Source organism: Tiliqua scincoides, chromosome 4 (genome assembly GCF_035046505.1).
Source record: "Tiliqua scincoides isolate rTilSci1 chromosome 4, rTilSci1.hap2, whole genome shotgun sequence".
In the NCBI taxonomy this organism is placed as follows: domain Eukaryota; kingdom Metazoa; phylum Chordata; class Lepidosauria; order Squamata; family Scincidae; genus Tiliqua; species Tiliqua scincoides.
In genome coordinates, this window is record NC_089824.1 from 213,586,561 (window position 1) to 213,605,746 (window position 19,186).

Sequence of the window (19,186 nt, forward strand, 5' to 3'; positions counted from 1 at the left end):
TTTTTTTATCCCCTTCACTAAATACAATGAATTTTCTGCATGCTGTTTGTGGAGAAATGTTGGGGCTGGAATCACGTTTATAAGCACTCAGAGGTTCTTGTGTTGGCTTTAATTTTTTATGGTTGTCCGTATAAAAAATTCAAATAGAACTTTGGTGCCCTTTTGTATATTTCTTTTAGAGGGGAGACTCACAGTTTCCAAGAAACTGCCATTTCCTTCTTGTGTGCTGGGTGTGCTGGGTTTCCAACAACCCGGGAATTTGTTTTTCATAAATTTCATTTTTATTTTGGTCAATTTCATTCGAAGAATCCCCAGAAAAGAGTGGGGGGAAATTTCAGGGATTTGTAGCCAATGTTGCCTTTTGTCACTCATTGACAGGCACTGTGGCAGCTCAGCATCCCATGGGGCCGTCAGTGGGGGATGCCAGCCAGAATTGTGGGTGACAGCCCCCCCCAGAGCTTGCAGAGTGAGCTTGAAACGGAGGTTGCAGTGCAGTAGGGAGTGCAAAGTGTGCTCAGTGTTTCCAGTCCGCCGTCTACTCTAGTCTGCTGCCTTAGACAGCATCTTCACTTGGTTCAGTGGCATTGCTTCTGGGGGGCGCTGTGGTAAGTACAGCACGTGCTGCAATGCGTCCAGCCAGGAATGTCTCCAACAGAAAGTAGCAGGGGCCATTAACATGGCGCATTGCGGCACCTGTGGCACTTATCATGCTGACCCCCTACAGCAAGCTCACTCTGCAAGCTCACTCTGCAAGATCGGGGGGGGGGAATGTCACCCATGATTCTGGCTCAAGTAGCCATCTCAGGTGGTGAGCTGGGCTGGGTGGTTGATTGCCAATGTACGTGTGTCAGTGTGTATATATATTTTTAAACGTGCTGGGGATTTATAAATCTCTTTAAGTTTGCATTGCCACCATGTGAACGAAAGATAGAATGCAGTTGTCATCTTGATAGCTTTTGATCCCAGTTGAAGTATCGCATATTATTAATGGGGAAGGTGGGCTGTTTGTGAGGTATGAGAAAACTTCGACAGAGTTGGAGGAACCCTTGGCCCCGCTTGAATGAACAGAACAAACTGAAAAGAGCAGAAACGGCATATCCCAGAATTTAACAATGGCCATTCCCCACCTGAGAACATTAAAAAAAAAAAATGTGGAGCTGACTCGAAACCACTGAACAGTGGAATAAAAATAGTGTGGCAGAGGGCAGGGGAGCCACTCATCCCAAAGATTTAATACTGGCTAAAGCAGGACATTCTGATGAGAGGGAAGATTAGGAAAAGCTTTTAACTGGATGCATTTTGTGAATTGCTCCAATTCCCCTCTTTAAATTGTCCCTTGTACAGTACTTGCTTGAAATACAGAAAAAAGATTTACAACCCAATCCTAACTAACCTACCCCCCCCCCCGCCAGTGCAGCCATGCCACCAGAACATGTGCTACATTCTGTGTACAGCAGTACAGGAGGTCTACTCCCGGTAAAGGAACATTTATTTCCTTGCCTGGAGGTAAGCCTTCACTTTCTGAATAGGTCTGTTAGGGTCTGCACCAACAATTGCTAGTGAAAGTCTGAGTGGATCTGGGAAGGGCAGATTGAGGCAGGGAAGGGAGATATTGCCTCCTATGGGGAACTCGTGCAAGGAAAGCGCCCTACAGGTAGACCACAGCTGCGATACAAGGACATCTGCAAGAGGGATCTGAAGGCCTTAGGAGTGGACCTCAACAAGTGGGAAACCCTGGCCTCTGAGCGGCCCGCTTGGAGGCAGGCTGTGCAGCATGGCCTTTCCCAGTTTGAAGAGACACTTGGCCAACAGACTGAGGCAAAGAAGGAAGGCCCATAGCCAGGGAGACAGACCAGGGACAGACTGCACTTGCTCCCGGTGTGGAAGGGATTGTCACTCCCGGATTGGCCTTTTCAGCCACACTAGACACTGTGCCAGAACCACCTTTCAGAGCGCGATACCACAGTCTTTCGAGACTGAAGGTTGCCAATACCAATACTAAAAATCTGGACTTGATTTGCCCCCCTTCCTGCCCCGGTATTCACCCTGTTCCACCCACACCCACCTCCCATCTGCCACCCCCCCCATCCTGACTTACCAGTGTCAGGGCTCCTTGGCAGGCCTCTGGCACATGGCTACATGTGCTTTATGTTTGCATCCATGGCCCACCTGCACTGTATGGCAAGTCACATTTTGCAACAGACATAAAGCACTCTGAGCTACCACATCATGAGTTTTGGCCGCATAGGATTGGGCCATAAGAGTCTCTGCTAGGGTAGTAGTCATTCCAAGATCTGATGAATACATTACATAATTTTAAAAAAACACCCAAAAAACAGTACTGTGTGGTACAAAATATATTCTTACCCAGTAATTTAACTGAAATTATTGTTTGTTTCCTCCAGCCAGACTAGAACCGGAGCACATAATATATTTGCCATGGGGTGGCCTCCCAAATATTGCTCCCTGGTGACTGAACTTTTGCCCACCACCATAATTTCTGGAAGGACTACCACTTCAACTGGAGCCATCATAATATAAAGAAGCCCTTTTGAGAGGTTGATTGTCACCATTATTACAAAAATCACAGGATGAGGCTTTAGTGCCTCAAGGCTAAACTTGTCCACCTTCCTTTGAGTTGTTACACCAAGATTTTTGTGTCACCATCAGTGAAAGTTCATGAAAGAGGACTCCATGTGAGTTCTGTGAACAGACTTGTGGGAATGTGTCCTTCTGACACCTATGCTCTCTGCTGCAGAAAGCTGCTTGAGAAAAAGCGTAAGATTAATCCCGGTCTTGCCACACTCCATTTCCACCACACATTTCTAATATTATGGAACCTTCAGGAACTTTTCAGGCAGAGCAAAACTTGAGACAGATTATGACAGGAACAAACTTACAGAGACAGCCTACTCCTGGGGAAAGGTGAGGTTTCTGACTCCTCATTTAGATGGCACCTCAAGGGGAGCTGTTGAGGAAGAGAGGCAAATCCCATAATACGCGGTTTTCCTGTACCTTTGCTGATAGGACAGAGGTTTATCAGCAAAGGCACAGGAAAACCTAGTATTATGGGATTCATCTCCCTTCTTCTACAGTTCCCCTTGAGATGCCATCTAAATAAGGAGACAGAATCCTCACCTTCCCCAGGAGTAGGCTGTCTCTGCAAGTTTATTCCTGTCACCATACTATCTGAGACAATTTACTGTTTCACTTTTTATCTTCCAGGGTGTGGGGGAATGTGCATCTGTCTGTTTTTTCTTGCAAATTCAAAGAATGGCCTATTAAAAACCAACACACTCTGTGAAGCGCTCCCTTTTGTAGCAAGATGAAGAAATAAAGTCGAGCTGCACAGAACATTCTCTCATATATAAATTGCTTGTTTAGAGATATATAGAAACAAGCAAGATAGAAACAAGATAGAAACAAGCAATTTTAGTGAATGATATATATATATCATTGATCAGGCAGGCACAGCTCCTTAGAAGCAGTTTGTTGACCTTTCCTTCTCCTTCCTTCTGCTGCAGCCTGGTTCTGCTTGGCAAATGCTTGCAAAGCAGGACTGTTTTTTGAAACACCAGGATGGGAATCCTCCTTTCCATCTGAAGCAGGCTACAATTCAATGCACCCTTACTTAAGAATAACACCCATGGAAAGCAGTGGGTCTACTTCTGAGTAAAAAGGGTTGCAAATATATGCAGCTGCATCTCTCTGCTGTGAATTGAATTCCACACTCCCAGTTATGGGTTATGGGTTGTATGTCTTACATAGAGCTTCTGGCTTAACACACCAGACACCTAAAAGGTGGATTTGATTCCTGGTTCTCCTGCAGTGATTCCCAACCTTTTTCACTTGCATATCCATTGGAAGCCCATTTCCATAAATTGTACCCATCATATTAGCAAAATGTTTGTAATTAATAATACAAGCCCTCACCTCCTCTATATGAAAGCCCAGACTTCTTGTATTTATCACAGTGTTTTCTCTTTTTATCTGTTTGAAGAACAGAAGACTCTGCCTTTGCACTGTTTTGCACCAGAAGTGTGCTGAGAAATTCTGGGTGATTGATCACTTTCCTTATTATGTTTCAACTTTTTTACTGTGCTGGCTTTCAATTACTGATTCATACATGAATTGATGACCAAAAACTAGCTATTGATGGGGCTTTCACAGCCAACTAGCTACCTCCCTTCCTGCCTTGCTGGTCCTTGCAAGGTATTCCTGCCTTGCAAGGCATTCTGGAGCACGGCCTGCCTTTTTTGCCATTCTGCCATTCTTTTTCAAGTACCCCTAAAGGTCCTGTTGAGTGTCCCTGGGAGTATGTGAATACCAGGTTGGGAACCACTGTTTTACTGGTCTGTTGTTTACAGTGCACTTACTCTGATAGTGCTTACAAAAAGGCGATGAAGACCAGAATTTAAAAAGAATAAAAATGTATCTTATGATCTTTTACTGTTTTTAATAAATTAGAGACTACAGTTCTTAGGTAACAATTAGTGGTGGGTTATTTTTCAGGATCTGGCCTCAAGTAAAATCAGACAAAACTATAGTCAGACACCCCCCTAAGTTTAACCCCCGACTTATCCGAGGGTCATAGAGAATTCCATGATTGTTGGTTCAAAACCTGCCCTTGGCTTATCTGTGGGATCTTATTCAATCTGTTCAAAACCTGCCCTTGGCTTATCTGTGGGATACATATATATATATATATATATATATATATATATATATATATATATATATATATATATATATATATGTGTGTGTATATATATGATATATATAAAATATATCTGCAATTTCAGAGGATGATTTTTTTTATTACAATATATTAATTGTGCAAATATTCACCAGGCTGGGAAGTTTTTTTGCCTGCTTCAGACTGACCAAGTGGGTTGGTTGTAGTTTAGCCAGGTGGTCACAACTGTCATGTAAGTGCTGGTCAGGCATTAGGATTAGGGATTGGTGTGATTCTTGAGGAAATGGAGTGGGCAATGGGGGGGGTGGAACAGTTCTTACAGGCTTCTTGATTCTGGAATGTTGGCTGGGAGCCCCTTGTCCAAGGATTGTAAAGTCAACCTCAAAGGCTTGGTGATTTGGGGAAGGTGCAATTCAGAACTTCCTCATGCCCCCTTTAAAGGGGTTAGCATTGATAAGTTGCGATCATCGTTAGTGGTTGTCAGCTTGGAGCCAGAATGGGAGACGCTGAGGAAAAATAATGTTGTTTTCTTTTGTCGTCGTCCCCAAAGAAAGGAAACATACACTAAACGAAGGTGGAGTTCTTCTTTTGTTAGGACTGCTGAAAGTCTTTGAGTTGGATCAATAAATAGTGGCCCTTTTGACTGAATCTAATTTGTCCTGTGCTTTGTTTAGGTGTGTGGAGGTGTGTGTTCAGATTTGTTCAATACAAAGGTTTGGGCGTGTGAGAAGCATAAAATGGAACAACTGGCTAGAACATTTTCATATGCTGAAAAGCATAATGCACTGCCCCCATGAACTGGTCACATGAGGTCCTGGAGCATTTCTAGAAGCATTTAATTGAACCTGTCAAGGGTTGATCCCCAGTACCAACATGTAATTTACTGGCTGCATAGTAGCAGGCCTGAAGCCTTGGCCACAGCAAGCCAGCACAGCACCCTGGGAACCTGGAGCTGATGCAACATCAGGTGATGTGCATCAGGTGACATTATGTGAGTGTGTGTGCGTGTGACAGCACCTGCATAGTCAGCATGACTGTGCACTATTTCCTACACTCTGATTGGGTGTCAGAAGTATAAGTTCCAGCAGGGGCAAGCAAAAGGTGTGGGAGATGCAGAGTAGTGTTGAGCCGGAGGCTACGTCCGTTTGAACTGTGAATCGTGTGCTGTATGTACTATTTGGACTGTAAATATTTGTACATAGTAAAGGAGGCGTGTGGTGGAGAACTTCTGCCTTTGAGTCTTCTTTGTCGCCGGGAGTGAGAGCGCTCCGACCTTGGGAGATAGGCACCATACCAACTGGGCAGCTATCTGCGTGCCATGCCGTCGGCGGAGCTCCAGCAGCAGAGCGGAGCCGTCCCAGCGGCCTGAGCAGCAGCTCGCAACAGAACCAGATTAAGACCTTGCAAACCTGTGGGGTCAGTGGCATCACTAAAAGGGTGTGGGGGGATGCAGTCCGCACTGGGTGACACACACAGGGGTGTGTGACGTGCACTAATCACCAAAATCGCTAAAATTGCAATTTGTAGGAATAATACCATCATATACCATTCAATGTGTAATTTATAGTAGAATGCCATAAAAAACCATGTTAAAATATCTGTGTTCTATCAGAAGGTATAGCCAAAAAACAAGCGGGGCAGGGCAATGGTGCATCACCGCATCCACCACCCGGGTTATTGCCCCACGCACTGCATGGGAGAAAGTCCATCATGGGAGTGACGCGCTGGCCTTCCGCACTGGGTGACACAACCCTAGTGAGGCCACGGTATGGGGTAAAAGATAGATAGAAAATAAAATGAATCTGAGGTGCCTTCCTATGGATGGAACAGAAGCACAAAGATATGGCCTCTTACAAGATGTCAGAATCTGTGACCTGAAACAGTCTCCAAAAGAATATGTGGAGTCTATTGTTTTGACACAAACTGTTAGGTATTGACACATTGACGAGGTGGGGGGAGGCAGGGGGTGATTTCATGACATTGTTTTCAAACACATTATCTTGAAACTTAGGAACTGAGGGGGGGGGGAAATTAGCAGCGCGGGTGATGTTTGGTATTTTTCTCTACGTGACAAATATAGCCTGTCTATCCGTTACTGAGGAAATGATGACACATCAGCGTCTCCTCCTCCTTCCGCCCCCAATACTGGAGTTTTGTACAATGAGTTATTTGCTGCAGTTTTGAAGGCATCGCTGCTGACATTGTCATGGATCAACTTTCCAGAACAGGCATCTAACAAGCCACCCACCTTTCACATTCACTCTTCCATAATAGGCAGCCCAATCCTAGGTGGGCCACCTGCTGGAATCTGGCAGTGATGAGGGTGGGAAGGAGGGCAGATTTTACCTGGGGAGGGGGTGGGTTCAGTGGCAGTGGCTTCCACAGAATCCTAATCCCTTTCCCAAGCCTGATCCAGCTTCATGGATCAAGGTAGATTTGCACCAGGGCTCAGGGCCTAGGAGAGGGGGGTAAAGGGGGTCATTTGTACCCAGGCTTGGGGTCTGAAAGGGGGCCTGGGAGCTAGAGGAGGGGGCCCGGAGCGATACAGTCTCCTTGAGAGCTCAGCAGACCGCTGCACAGGAGGCAGGACGCTGGCGCTAGCTCCGACCAACTGGACGCCAAGTCCCCAAAGGCAAAGCAGCAGGCTACAGCCTACTGGGCCTGCGCCCCTCCCTCAGAGCTTAGGGGTGGCGTGCAGGCTTGCCTCATGCAGGAGTGCTACTGCTTTGCCTGGTGGAACTCAGAGGCGAGTTCGTGCTGCAGGCGCTGTGAACTGGCCTCCAACTCCCACAAGGCAAAGAGGCAGCGCCACCTACTGGGCTCGGGCACTAGTACATGAGGCAGACCTGTGCTCTGAGCTGTAAGAGAGGGGCTGAGATCTGTTCTTGTGGCCTGCTGGCATCCTAAATATTCCCGCAACATTTTCAACGCCTGAAAAAAATATTTTGTGGCTTCTCTTCAGTCTGGTCTGCCTCTAAAATGTCTTATTCTCATAAATCAGGAGCCCAGAAAAGAAAAAGCAGAAGAGAACGAGATGAAACTCATAGAAGGGTCAACAAACACTATTTTGGTTTGGGTGAGGTGCAGCTTCACATGCACAGAGTTCTCCATTGAGCTCACCTGTAGAATTGGAACAAGAAGAAGATGTTGAAAGACTTTTCCCCAGATTGATCTGGGTGCTTCTGCACAGAGTTTTGATAAAGAGGCGGATGCAAAAAATGAAAATGAAAAACAGAAAGAAGTAGACATACAGATGCATGTGCAAGTGAATTTGGAAGGAGAGAGGCATGATCATAATGTAGGCCTTGTCACTGGATATATCACATCTGAATTTCCTCCTCAAAAGGAAATAGAAAAGTATGTTATGAATGGAACATTTACCATCAGTGCATTAAGCAAATGTTGGAACTGCACAATTAAAACCATTAGATCTGTTGAGCTTGTGAACAGAGTACAGTCTAGGTGACCTGTTTCCAAATGTTTGTATTAGTTTAAGAATATTGTTAACAATTCCAGCGACAGTAGCTTCTGCAGAGCGGTCATTTAGCAAACTAAAGCTCATTAAGAATTATTTACGATTTACAATGTCTCAGGGACATCTTGTGGATTTGGCCAGGCTAAGTATCAAATCAAGCATTGCCAGAAAAATTATTTTCCACGTTGTGATTCAAAACTTTTCACAGAAAAAGGCCAGGAAAGCTCTTTTTGCAAAGTAAATACTAAAGCTACAATTCTATACACACGTTCCTGGGAGTAAGCTTTATTGAACACAATGGGGCTTACTTACGAGTAGATATGAATAGGATTGCACTGTAAGTTTCTTAATAATAGTTATGTCTTCTGATGATCATATCTGCATATTAATATAAAATGATGTTTCAATGTGAATTCTGTCTCCTTATGTGTATTGTTCTTTCTCATCTGCATTATAGCGTAAAAAATATGTTCAAATCAAATGTGCTTTGTTATCATCTTTTATTTATTTATATTGACCCCTGTCGCTGCCCTCCCCCCTCGTTGACTCCTCCCCCTTTGGGAAGGGGCCCAAAAGAAACTTTGTGCCCCCTGCCAAAATTCCTCTTAGAGGCCCCGCCAGGGCTATCACTGGTGCATGTCCAAGTTAACTCATTGCGGCTGCTGGGACTTATCCAGGGGCAAGGGGATAAATATCCCCTTAACCCAGCAGTTCCCACACTGTCTGGGAGTTTGGGAACCACTGTAAGTTGCTGCGGGGGAGTAGCAAAGGCAACCAAGTGATCGCTATAATCACATTGCTGCCAGGGGCAAAAGGTTTTTTGTTTTTTTTAAACTAACCTGAGGCAGTGCTAGCCTCCTCTGGTTACACAACAAGAACTGGAAGTGACAGTTTTTAAAAACTATTTTCATAAGTTTGGAGGCTTGGGGTCCTCAGGTTTCCCAGACCCCTCAGGAGACTGGCACTGCCTCATAAAAGTTTTTTTTAAAAAGGCTTTTGCCCCTGGCAGTAGTGTGGTCAAAGTGATTGTGTCACTGACTTCACCATCATCCCACCTTTTTAAGGGGACAAAGACAGAGCTTCCCTGGCTGGGGCACTGTGATGCCCCGGTTTGGGAACCTCTGCCTTAACCCAAGGAGATCCCCAGTGACCAACAATCCCCTGCAAGATGTAACATAGGCCTGTGTAGGAGCCATTGCATTGTCATGTGGGGATTTAGGCAGAATTGGGCTGTTGTTTTGATCCAAAAGGCTGGCTTTTCATGTAGCTGCTGGGAAGCCGTGTAGACCCAGCAGCTGCACAATGAAAACCTGTCAGAAATCCCTTTCTATGTTTGACAGGGTTGGGGGTTGGATACCATAATTTCCTGTATGCCTGTGATGAGACACATTGACTTAGATAATCAGAGAAGGCCTTTTTACAAGTGCCGTCGCCTAAGGAGGTACGTGGGGCGGTGGCAAGAAATAGGGCCTTCTCAGTAGTGGCACCAACATTATGGAACTCCCTTCCCCTTGACTTGAGAATGGCTCCCTCTCTTGAGACTTTTCGGCGAGGCCTGAAGACATTTTTGTTTAAAGAAGCCTTCTGAGTGCATGGCCTTTTTAAACATCTTTTCTGTATCTTTTAGTATTTTAACAGGCCTGATTCCTCTGATTTGCTACGTTTTGCTCTTTTTATCTGACTTTTTATCTGACTATGGTTTTTATGGGTATATATTAATGTGTTTTTAATATGTTTTTATTTGTGGTTAAATTATGTTTTTAATCTGTTTTTAATATGTTGTGAGCCACCCTGGGTCCCTTTGGGGAGAAGGGCGGGATATAAATAAAGTTTATTATTATTATTATTATTATTATTATTATTATTATTATTATTATTATTATTATTATTATTATTATGCGCCAACTTCTAGAGGAGCAACAGGGCCAAAGTGCCTCCCACTTATTTACTCAAAAGGATCAACATATCTGGACTTTTCCCCAGAATGGGAAGCCTCTTGAAAAAAGACAGAAAACCTTGGAAGGAAAGCAGCTGAGAAGTCATAAATTAGCTACCTTTTAAAGCTTTCTCATTTTGTCCCGCCCATGTTGAGCAGCAGTACTGTGAGTATTAACCTTTTACACACACACACACACACACACACACACACACACACATTCTTCCCCCTCCCCAATTTCAGCCAAGGAGGCAAAGAAAACTGTTAACAGTGTAGGTGTTTTTGCAAAGTACTTTAAATGGATTTTGTTATGAGAGGTGTGAGCTTTGGGGCCCTACATGTAGCAATTTGTATGAATACATCAACTTATTATTCACACAAGTAGTTTCTCCTGCATGACATAAAATTGAACGTCCTTGAATTGTGTTCAAATTGTGTTCAAAAGCTATAGGAATCTGTCCCTTGCCCTTATGGAACCCGTTCTGTGTCTTTCACAGTTGTGGAAACAAAACCCTTGTTGAGTGAGAGAGAAAGAGAGAGAGAGAGCAAGAGCGCAAAGGGAGAGGGAGGTAGAAAGGCGAGGAAAGCGAGGGGTTTGAGTTCAGCAGGCTGACAGAATTATGAATTCTTACCCCAAACTGCACACCATGTTGGAATACAAAATCAGTTGCTTTGGGATGTAAAGAGCAATGCAGAAGACCTGGCAAAATAAGAAGGTCAAAGCATAAACAAACTTGTAAACTTTATTCCCAAATCATCTTCCTATACACTTGGCAATAAATATTTTTACTGAATGCTTTATCCCTAAGCTGGGGCATTTCTAAATCGGTGTTTAAAAAAGGGGCATGGACTGACCAGCTCTGGAAATGGCAGTTCACCCTGTACTGAAAGAATAAAGCTGGATCTTGTTACCGGTGCATGTGCTCAGAAACACACACACATATATACTCACATAAGTGTACCCAAATGTGTGTTTCATGGGTCTTAAGAACATAAGAACAGCCCCGCTGGATCAGGCCATAGGACCATCTAGTCCAGCTTCCTGTATCTCACAGTGGCCCACCAAATGCCCCAGGGAGCGCACCAGATAACAAGAGATCTGCATCCTGGTGCCCTCCCTTGTATCTGGCATTCTGACATAACCCATTTCTAAAATCAGGAGGTTGCACATACACATCACGGCTTGTAACCCGTGATGGATTTTTCCTCCAGAAATTTGTACAATCCCCTTTTAAAGGCATCTTGGCCCGATGCTGTCACAACATCCTGTGGCAAGGAGTCCCACAGACTAACTACATGCTGAGTAAAGAAATATTTTCTATTTTCTGTCCTAAGTCTTTGGACTGTTGGTTAATAGTGCATCCCAGAAGAAATTGGCATGAGAGGGAGGGAGGGAGTCAGGAATGGGTGCAAAGGCAGAGATATTTATTTAGTGGAGGTAATATAAATGTACCCTACTAAGGAGCAAAACAAGAGTGAAATGAGATCAGTATTCAAAAGGATCTGGGCAACACACATATATCACTAAATCTATGCAGGATCCGTTCCTGGGAAAACAATGATGAGGAGAGAAACCAAACTTTCTGAAAGAGGAGGGAGTAATGTGGAGACACAAAACAAAGGAGGAGGAAAAGGGAAAAGGAAGAATGATGCATATGGAAAATTTGTATGCAAACTGTAGAAGGATTGGAAGGGGAACAAGAGTGTTGGACAGAATGATGGACAGAATCCTATCCAAGGCTTACGCTGGTGGAACTCATCAGGAAGAGGGTGGATCCAGTGGTGATGGCTCCAACCAGATCTCTGTCAGCAGCCTCCTTGCCCCTTTCGGCTCCTCAGACTTACACCAGCTCCTCTCCCCCAAAGCTTCCTGATCTGTCCCCCGACTGGATACAGTGTGCTCGTTTTTGGCATGGTTGCATTAGTGGGAGCGGGGAGGGTAAGGATCGGGCCCTCAGGTTACAAGCTTTTACATAAAGGCTGCAATTCTATACACACTTTCCTGAGAGTAAGCCCCACTGAAGATAAAGGGATTCTAAATAGATAGGCATAGTCTTGTGCTCTAAACCGAATATCATAGAATCATAGAGTTGGAAAGGGCCTAATAGGTCATCTAGTCCAACCCCTTGCCTGTAGCAGGAAATCCTCATAGAGCATCTCCAACAGGTGCTTGTTGAACTTCTGCTTGAAGATCTCCAGTGAGGAAGAGTCCACCACTTCCCTTGACAATCTATTCCACTGCCGAATCAGCCATACCATCAAAAAGTTTTACCTGATATCCCATCAGAATCGATGTCTTGTTATTATACATACAAGGTGCAATGGATACTGTGACATTCTGGGAAAGAAGGAACCAAACCATGGTTGATCCCAGCTGAAGTGGGCATGTGTCTTGCTGTCTCACTTCTTATTCTAACACAAAGTGAAATGGTTGCTGCTAGCAACAGATCTGGGAGAGATCTGAGATCTTTAACATCAGGGCCCATTCCAACCTACAAATGAACCTTGAAAGAATATACATATAGTGGGCCCTCAGTATCCACAGGGGGTCCGTTTCAGGACCCCTCGTGTATACTGAATTCCACTGATAAGGAAATCGACCCAATGTGCGGCTGCAGTAAAGAAGGCCAGTTCTATGCTTGGGATCATTAGAAAAGGTATTGAGAACAAAACGGCTAATATTATAATGCCGTGTACAAATCGATGGTAAGGCCACACCTGGAGTATTGTGTCCAGTTCTGGTCGCCACATCTCAAAACGGACATAGTAGAAATGGAAAAGGTGCAAAAGAGAGTGACTAGGATGATTTCTGCGCTGGGGCACCTTCCTTATGAGGAAAGGCTACGGCGTTTGGGCCTCTTCAGCCTAGAAAAGAGACGCCTGAGGGAGGACATGATTGAGACGTACAAAACTATGCATTGGAAGGATAAAGCAGATAGAGCTCTTTACACTCTCACATAACAGCAGAACCAGGGGAAATCCACTAAAATTGAGTGTTGGGAGGGTTAGGACAGACAGAAGAAAATATTTCTTTACTCAGCATGTGGTTGGTCTGTGGAACTCCTTGCCGCAGGATGTGGTGATGGCATCTGGCCTGGATGCATTTAAAAGGGGATTGGACAAGTTTCTGGGGGGAAAATCCATTATGGGTTACAAGCCGTGATGTGTATGTGCAACCTCCTGATTTTAGAAATGGGCTATGTCAGAACGCCAATGCAAGGGAGGGTACCAGGATGCAGTTCTCTTGTTATCTGGTGTGCTCCCTGGGGCATCTGATGGGCCGCTGTGAGATACAGGAAGCTGGACTAGATGGGCCTATGGCCTGATCCAGTAGGGCTGTTCTTATGGGTCTGCAAATACTTGCCTGGGGGCTGCGCCTGGCCCTCCAGTGGTCTTTCAGTCTCCTCAGATGTCTCTGGACATGACTGGAAGGCACTTTGTGCCGGCAAATCAGAATTGCCTTCCAGTCACATTGGGCGGTGGAGGGGGGGGTCCTCTGATGCTCTCTAGCCATGGGCTTGGTATCCATGGATATTCAAGCCTGCTGATAAGGAGGACCACTGTATGCAATCTTTGCAATGTCCTGTATCTTAGCTGCCATTTTTCCTCTGCATTCCACAAGACGTCCTTGGAGTTGTGCAGTGGAGGATGATGGATAGAATTTGCAAAACCGATAATCTTCAAAGTTTATGGCTATTTCAAGCTGTGCTGATGTCATAAAATACGCTGCATTTAAACCCTGCTCACTAATACTCCATGTTTGGTTTCCTTAGTGTGACTTTACGTGTATGGAGCTGTAATTTTTATCATTGCTTCTTTGATGTCAACGTGACCAGGGAAAAGCAAGTGTCATGGAAACACAGGCCGAGCGAAAAAAAAGTGATTGGTAGGCTAGCACCCACTCCGAGTGGCATTCCAAAAAATGCCAGTCCAAACACCTGGTGGACTATGCAAGTTTATAACAATAAAAAGTACCATTCACGTGCATAGCACTTTGCAGTAAAAGAGAAGCCAGGTCCAGCACATCACCCTGTATTGGAATCGCGGAAGATCTGGTGAGGAGGTAGGATGTGGTGTCAGCAGTGGCCCCTTTAAGGGTTGAGGCCTGGGCATTCAGAGAGGGTGTGCTGCATAGCTGCAGCCACTTGAAGGCAATAGGGCCCTCAGGCATAAAAGCACCTGATGAAGGGGCAGTTGGGTGTGGGTAGCAGAATGAGAAAAGCTTGAGGAAGGACAGAATGGATTGGACTGATGTGTGAATAGACCTTAGAGACTGCAGGAGACACTGAAATTTGGTGTGTGGCTGCTGTGCCTAAGACCTGCTGAGGACCAAGGGGCTGCTGTAGTGGCAGGAGGCTGCTGGCAGGAGAGAGGACCTCTGCAGGTTGAACAGGTGAGCTACCCCAGTGGTGGGGTCCAGCAGTTCATTTGGGTGGGACAGCAGGATGACCTGACAGTAATGAAAATAATGCAGATAAATGTTCATTCTAAAATGTAAATTTCAGCTAGAGAAATGAGGCCTCCCTCCTGAATGGAATGCACTGCTTATTACTTAAGCCCAAGGACAACTAGTCTTGTATCAACAATAATGCAGATTTTGTGCATATATTACAGACTGCATTATCTTTGGAGTGTGCAAGAATTAGCATTTAATGGAAGTTAATTTAATGGAAAACAGAAGGTTGATTCCTTTTCAGTGCTACCCCAATATTAGCCATACATTTTATTTAATTCATACATGTGTTGAAATTGTTCCTTTTTTGTTTGTTTGTTTTTCTGCTGAAACAAACCCAAATATCTCTCACAAAAGGCAAGCACAGGATGGGATTCCTAGAATTTAATGAAAGTGATTAAAGAATTCAATTTTTAATATATTGTCAAGTGAAACTGCAGGGATCACACAACCAAAAACACTGGAGACTCATCCTGTTTTGATTAGCTCCCAATCCTGCCTCATCATCACAAAACTATTGATTTCTGGTGGCTTGCAAGCAAATGCTTTAAAAAAACAACTGGGTATGTTTAACTTCAGGAAAGGTAGCTTAAGGGGGTTATTTAGAAGGGGAAAAATAGGGTGAACAATGGTTCACAATATTGACCCAAGTTAAGAGGAATGCACAGAAACTGCTTTGTGTCCCAGTCACTGAACACATTAGATATCAACCTGGTTTTGACACCATGAACCTGATCCTCCAAACCATGGTTTGGAATCTCAGGAATGTGCCTTTGAGTTTACACTTTCTCCTTCCCCATACACAATGCTGCAGTGTCCATCAAAATAATAGCCAATGTCTTGACTCTAAGCCCAGATTTGATTCTACGAGTTGATTGATTTGATTCTCGTAGTTGATGATTATATAGTTCACAGTGAATTTGAACTCTTTGAGCTGAATTCAGCTTTCAACACTTGGTTGGGAGATGGCACTAGCCTTAGCTTGCCAAATCAGATGTCAAAGAAAACTATGCTTGGAGGAAAGAAAAATATAAAATGGAGGAAGTGGAACAAATGTGAGAGAAGAGGAGGGAGCCTGCATACTCACAACTCTTTTGTGTCTGATTAACCCAGCCAATAACTTGAAGTGACAGTGGAGCACGCTGATATCGGTCATACTATAGTGGTGGTCTTCAACATTTGTTTGTGCCACAATCCAAAGAGAGAAGGGAGGGAGCCCACCAGCAATCCCACTCCCCAGGACCTTATCCCACTCTTGCCCTTGTAACACCCTCCCAGCACTGTTTACTATAACCAAATATTCCTATTAGAGAGAGCAGAGAAAGTTACCATGAAGCCAGGCACTAACTAGTGAGAGCTATTTTAGCACAATTGCTAAGAATCTGAGCAGGACTGGGGTACCATCTCTTGGTACCTGAATGGGTACACCAGATGTGTCCTGTTTTACCTTGCGGTACTTTATTCCAATGGTCTTCAGCTTTTTCCATTCCTGTAAGTTGCCACAACCCCACAACTTAGGCTTTGTAACCCCATTGGGGTCCCAGTACCCAAGGTTGAAGAACACCACTCTATAGTTCACCATTTTGTTGCTATGTGCCTCAGATCCCCTATAGCAGTGTTTCCCAAACTCTGGGTTGCGACCCACTGATGAGTTGTGAGGCCATGTGTGGTGGGTCAAGAGCCCATGTGCACTGGGCCTCATGCAATGCTCTTTGTAGTGCCACAGTGCCTTATTGGGAGCCCTGGAGGCCACTTCCAGGTCACACCAGGCCCATGACACACTCTAATGACTTCCATGGGCCTACGGAAGTGACCAGAAGTGACTTCCAGCCTGCAGGCGCACCTTCTGGTTTGACTGGAGTAACGTCACGGCACGACCCATCTCAGAAGACAAGGTGGGTCGCAGTGCTGAAAAGTTTGGAAACCACTGCCTTATAATAGTCAATGTCTGAAAATCCCTACCAGTGAATTTCCTATAATCTATTCAGAATTAGCAAGAGTGCGGTATCCTTGTGCTTAACGGGTGTAAGAAATGTTAGAGCAAGTAGAGGTTAATAAGCAGAACAGACTTTCCTAATTATGAAGTGAAATTCCAAGCTGAGTGAAGGGTGAATAATCAGAGAATTAATTACAAGCATTAATAATAATAATTATACCAGATAATGACATTTAAAATGTTGGAGGTAATGAATTTAAAATTTGGAGTGTTGTAAAAATACTCGACAACTCCAGACTAGTCAGTCTGGGCAATATCATATCTCCCCACTTCCCTTAGTTCTCACTTAATTCAACCAGAGGAAAAGATATAAGCACAGAGGAAGGCCTACAGTACTTTAAAACAGGAGTAATAACTGTTACCGGGTATGCCTTTAAACACTCATTGGCCCAAGCCAAGAGCCCAGAAAGGGGGTTGGATATAGCGTAAACTGGCACTGTCAATCCCACCCCTTTCCAAGCCCAATCTGTGGGTTGCTGCTGATCCCAAGAGCTTGGTTTTTGGGTTGTGGCTCTCCTTCAAGTGGTTTAATTCAGCACCTGCTAGTAAAGGAACAACACAGCAAAAGGAGGAATGAAGACTGAAGACCAGTGGGTCCTGTGACCCAGCTTTTTCTTCCAATAGTCTTCTGTGAGGTCTTGTGTGATGTGATCTTATCAAGGGACCATTTTTGTAACATGTTGGCCCTGTGTTGCTTCTTCCTAGTCCCAGGTGGGCACTGCTATTTGTTTTTCACCTTACCAAGAGTGCAGCAAAGAACTCATGACAATCTCTGGAGGCAGGTTCCTTCACTAGGTAGTTCTTTAGTCCTTAGCTGGCACTTGGGGATCAGGTTGTCCTCTCAACCAATATGCTTCTGTAGGTGCCCCTGGGTTCCATGACAAGCTTCCACTCTTGGTAATTGCTGGTGATATTTCTTGCATTGTTGATGCTCAAACACTGGTTCTTTAGGTCTTCCTCAATGTGCTTCAGCCACATTTCTTTCATTGAAACCTCCAGTAGGGAGGTAGCTCTCACCAGAGGAGCTCATGCGGCAGCCAATGGGTGTTCATTCTGCAGACATGGCTAAACCATTGCAGCCTACGTTGAATGCTTCACTAGCGTGGATGCCTTGGTTGAATTTGCCCATGGAGTTGATGAGGACAGCTATGGTTGGTGGTTTGCCTTTAGTGTCGCCCACAACTTTGCTTATTACAAGCTAGGAAGCTCTCAGGATATGGCTTTTGCTCATGGGGTCAAATGTGCTGTGCAAGCAAGGTGCAGCTGCCCACGGAATTTCCCAAGGGTCAATTGAGGCTTCCTCCTAGCTAGCCTGATAACTCGGGGGGATTGCTCTGATAATCAGTGTGAACTTCCTCTAGGTCTGCAGAATGGAGGCCTCCTGTCATCCATTCAGCAGATGATACTGGCCTGGATCATGTGCTCCTAACTGTCACCCACCATGTGTGTATGGGCATGACAGATGTCTTGCATTCAAATAAAAGAAAAACAGGTGGGACCTCGGTATACCCAGGGGTTCCATTCTGAACCCCCCCTCCCCCCCCCCCCCCACACACACACACTGATACTGAGATCTGAAGACACTGGGAGCCAAATTTAAATGGCTTCTTAAAAAAGCATGCCAAAATTTGAGTTTCCTACCTTAGTGTGGCCAAACCATGCCGTTTCTGATCCTCTACAGTTACTTTTAGGCTTGAAAGACCCACTTCTGAGTTGTGCAGAGATGCATTCTGGGGTGAATTTGGGAGGAGCAAGGAACCTCCATGCAACTCAGAAGAACATAAGAACAGCCCCACTTGATAGGCCCATCTAGTCCAGCTTCCTGTATCTCACAGCGGCCCACCAAATACCCCAGGGAGCACACTAGATAACAAGAGACCTCATTCTGGCACCCTCCCTTGCATCTGGCATTCTGACATAGTCCATTTCTAAAATCAGGAGGTTGCACATACACATCATGGCTTGTAACCCATAATGGATTTTTCCTCCAGAAACTTGTCCAATCCCCTTTTAAAGGCATCCAAGACAGGCGTCATCACCACATCCTGCGGCAAGGAGGTCCAACCACATGCTGAGTAAAGAAATATTTTCTTCTGTCTGTCCTAACTCTCCCAACACTCAATTTTAGTGGATGTCCCCTGGTTCTGGTGTTATGTGAGAGTGTAAAGAGCATCTCTTTATCCACTTTATCCTTCCCATGCATGATTTTGTATGTCTCAATCATGTCGCCTCTTGGGCGCCTCTTTTCTAGGCTGAAGAGGCCCAAAAGCCGTAGCCTTTCCTCATAAGGAAGGTGCCCCAGCCCAGTAATCATCTTAGTCGCTCTTTCAAGTCTAAAAATAGCTGTAGAAGCTGGGAAATGGCACAGTTTCACTGCACAAGCATAGGAAACTCAATTTTGGCATGCTTTTTTTATTAAAGTCATTAAATTTGGCCCTTGGTATCCATTGGCATCCCAGGGACGTGTAGAGTGGGGGCGGCAGGTGAGGCAGAACTGCCCCCTTGCTGTCTGTGGAAAAGCACCATAGCTGCGCCACATGCTGACACTCAAGGAGGCTCTCCTTACACCTGCTTTCTTGGGGGTAAGGGGAGCTTCCTCTGGTGTAAGTGGGTGGGGTGGCTGCGGTGCT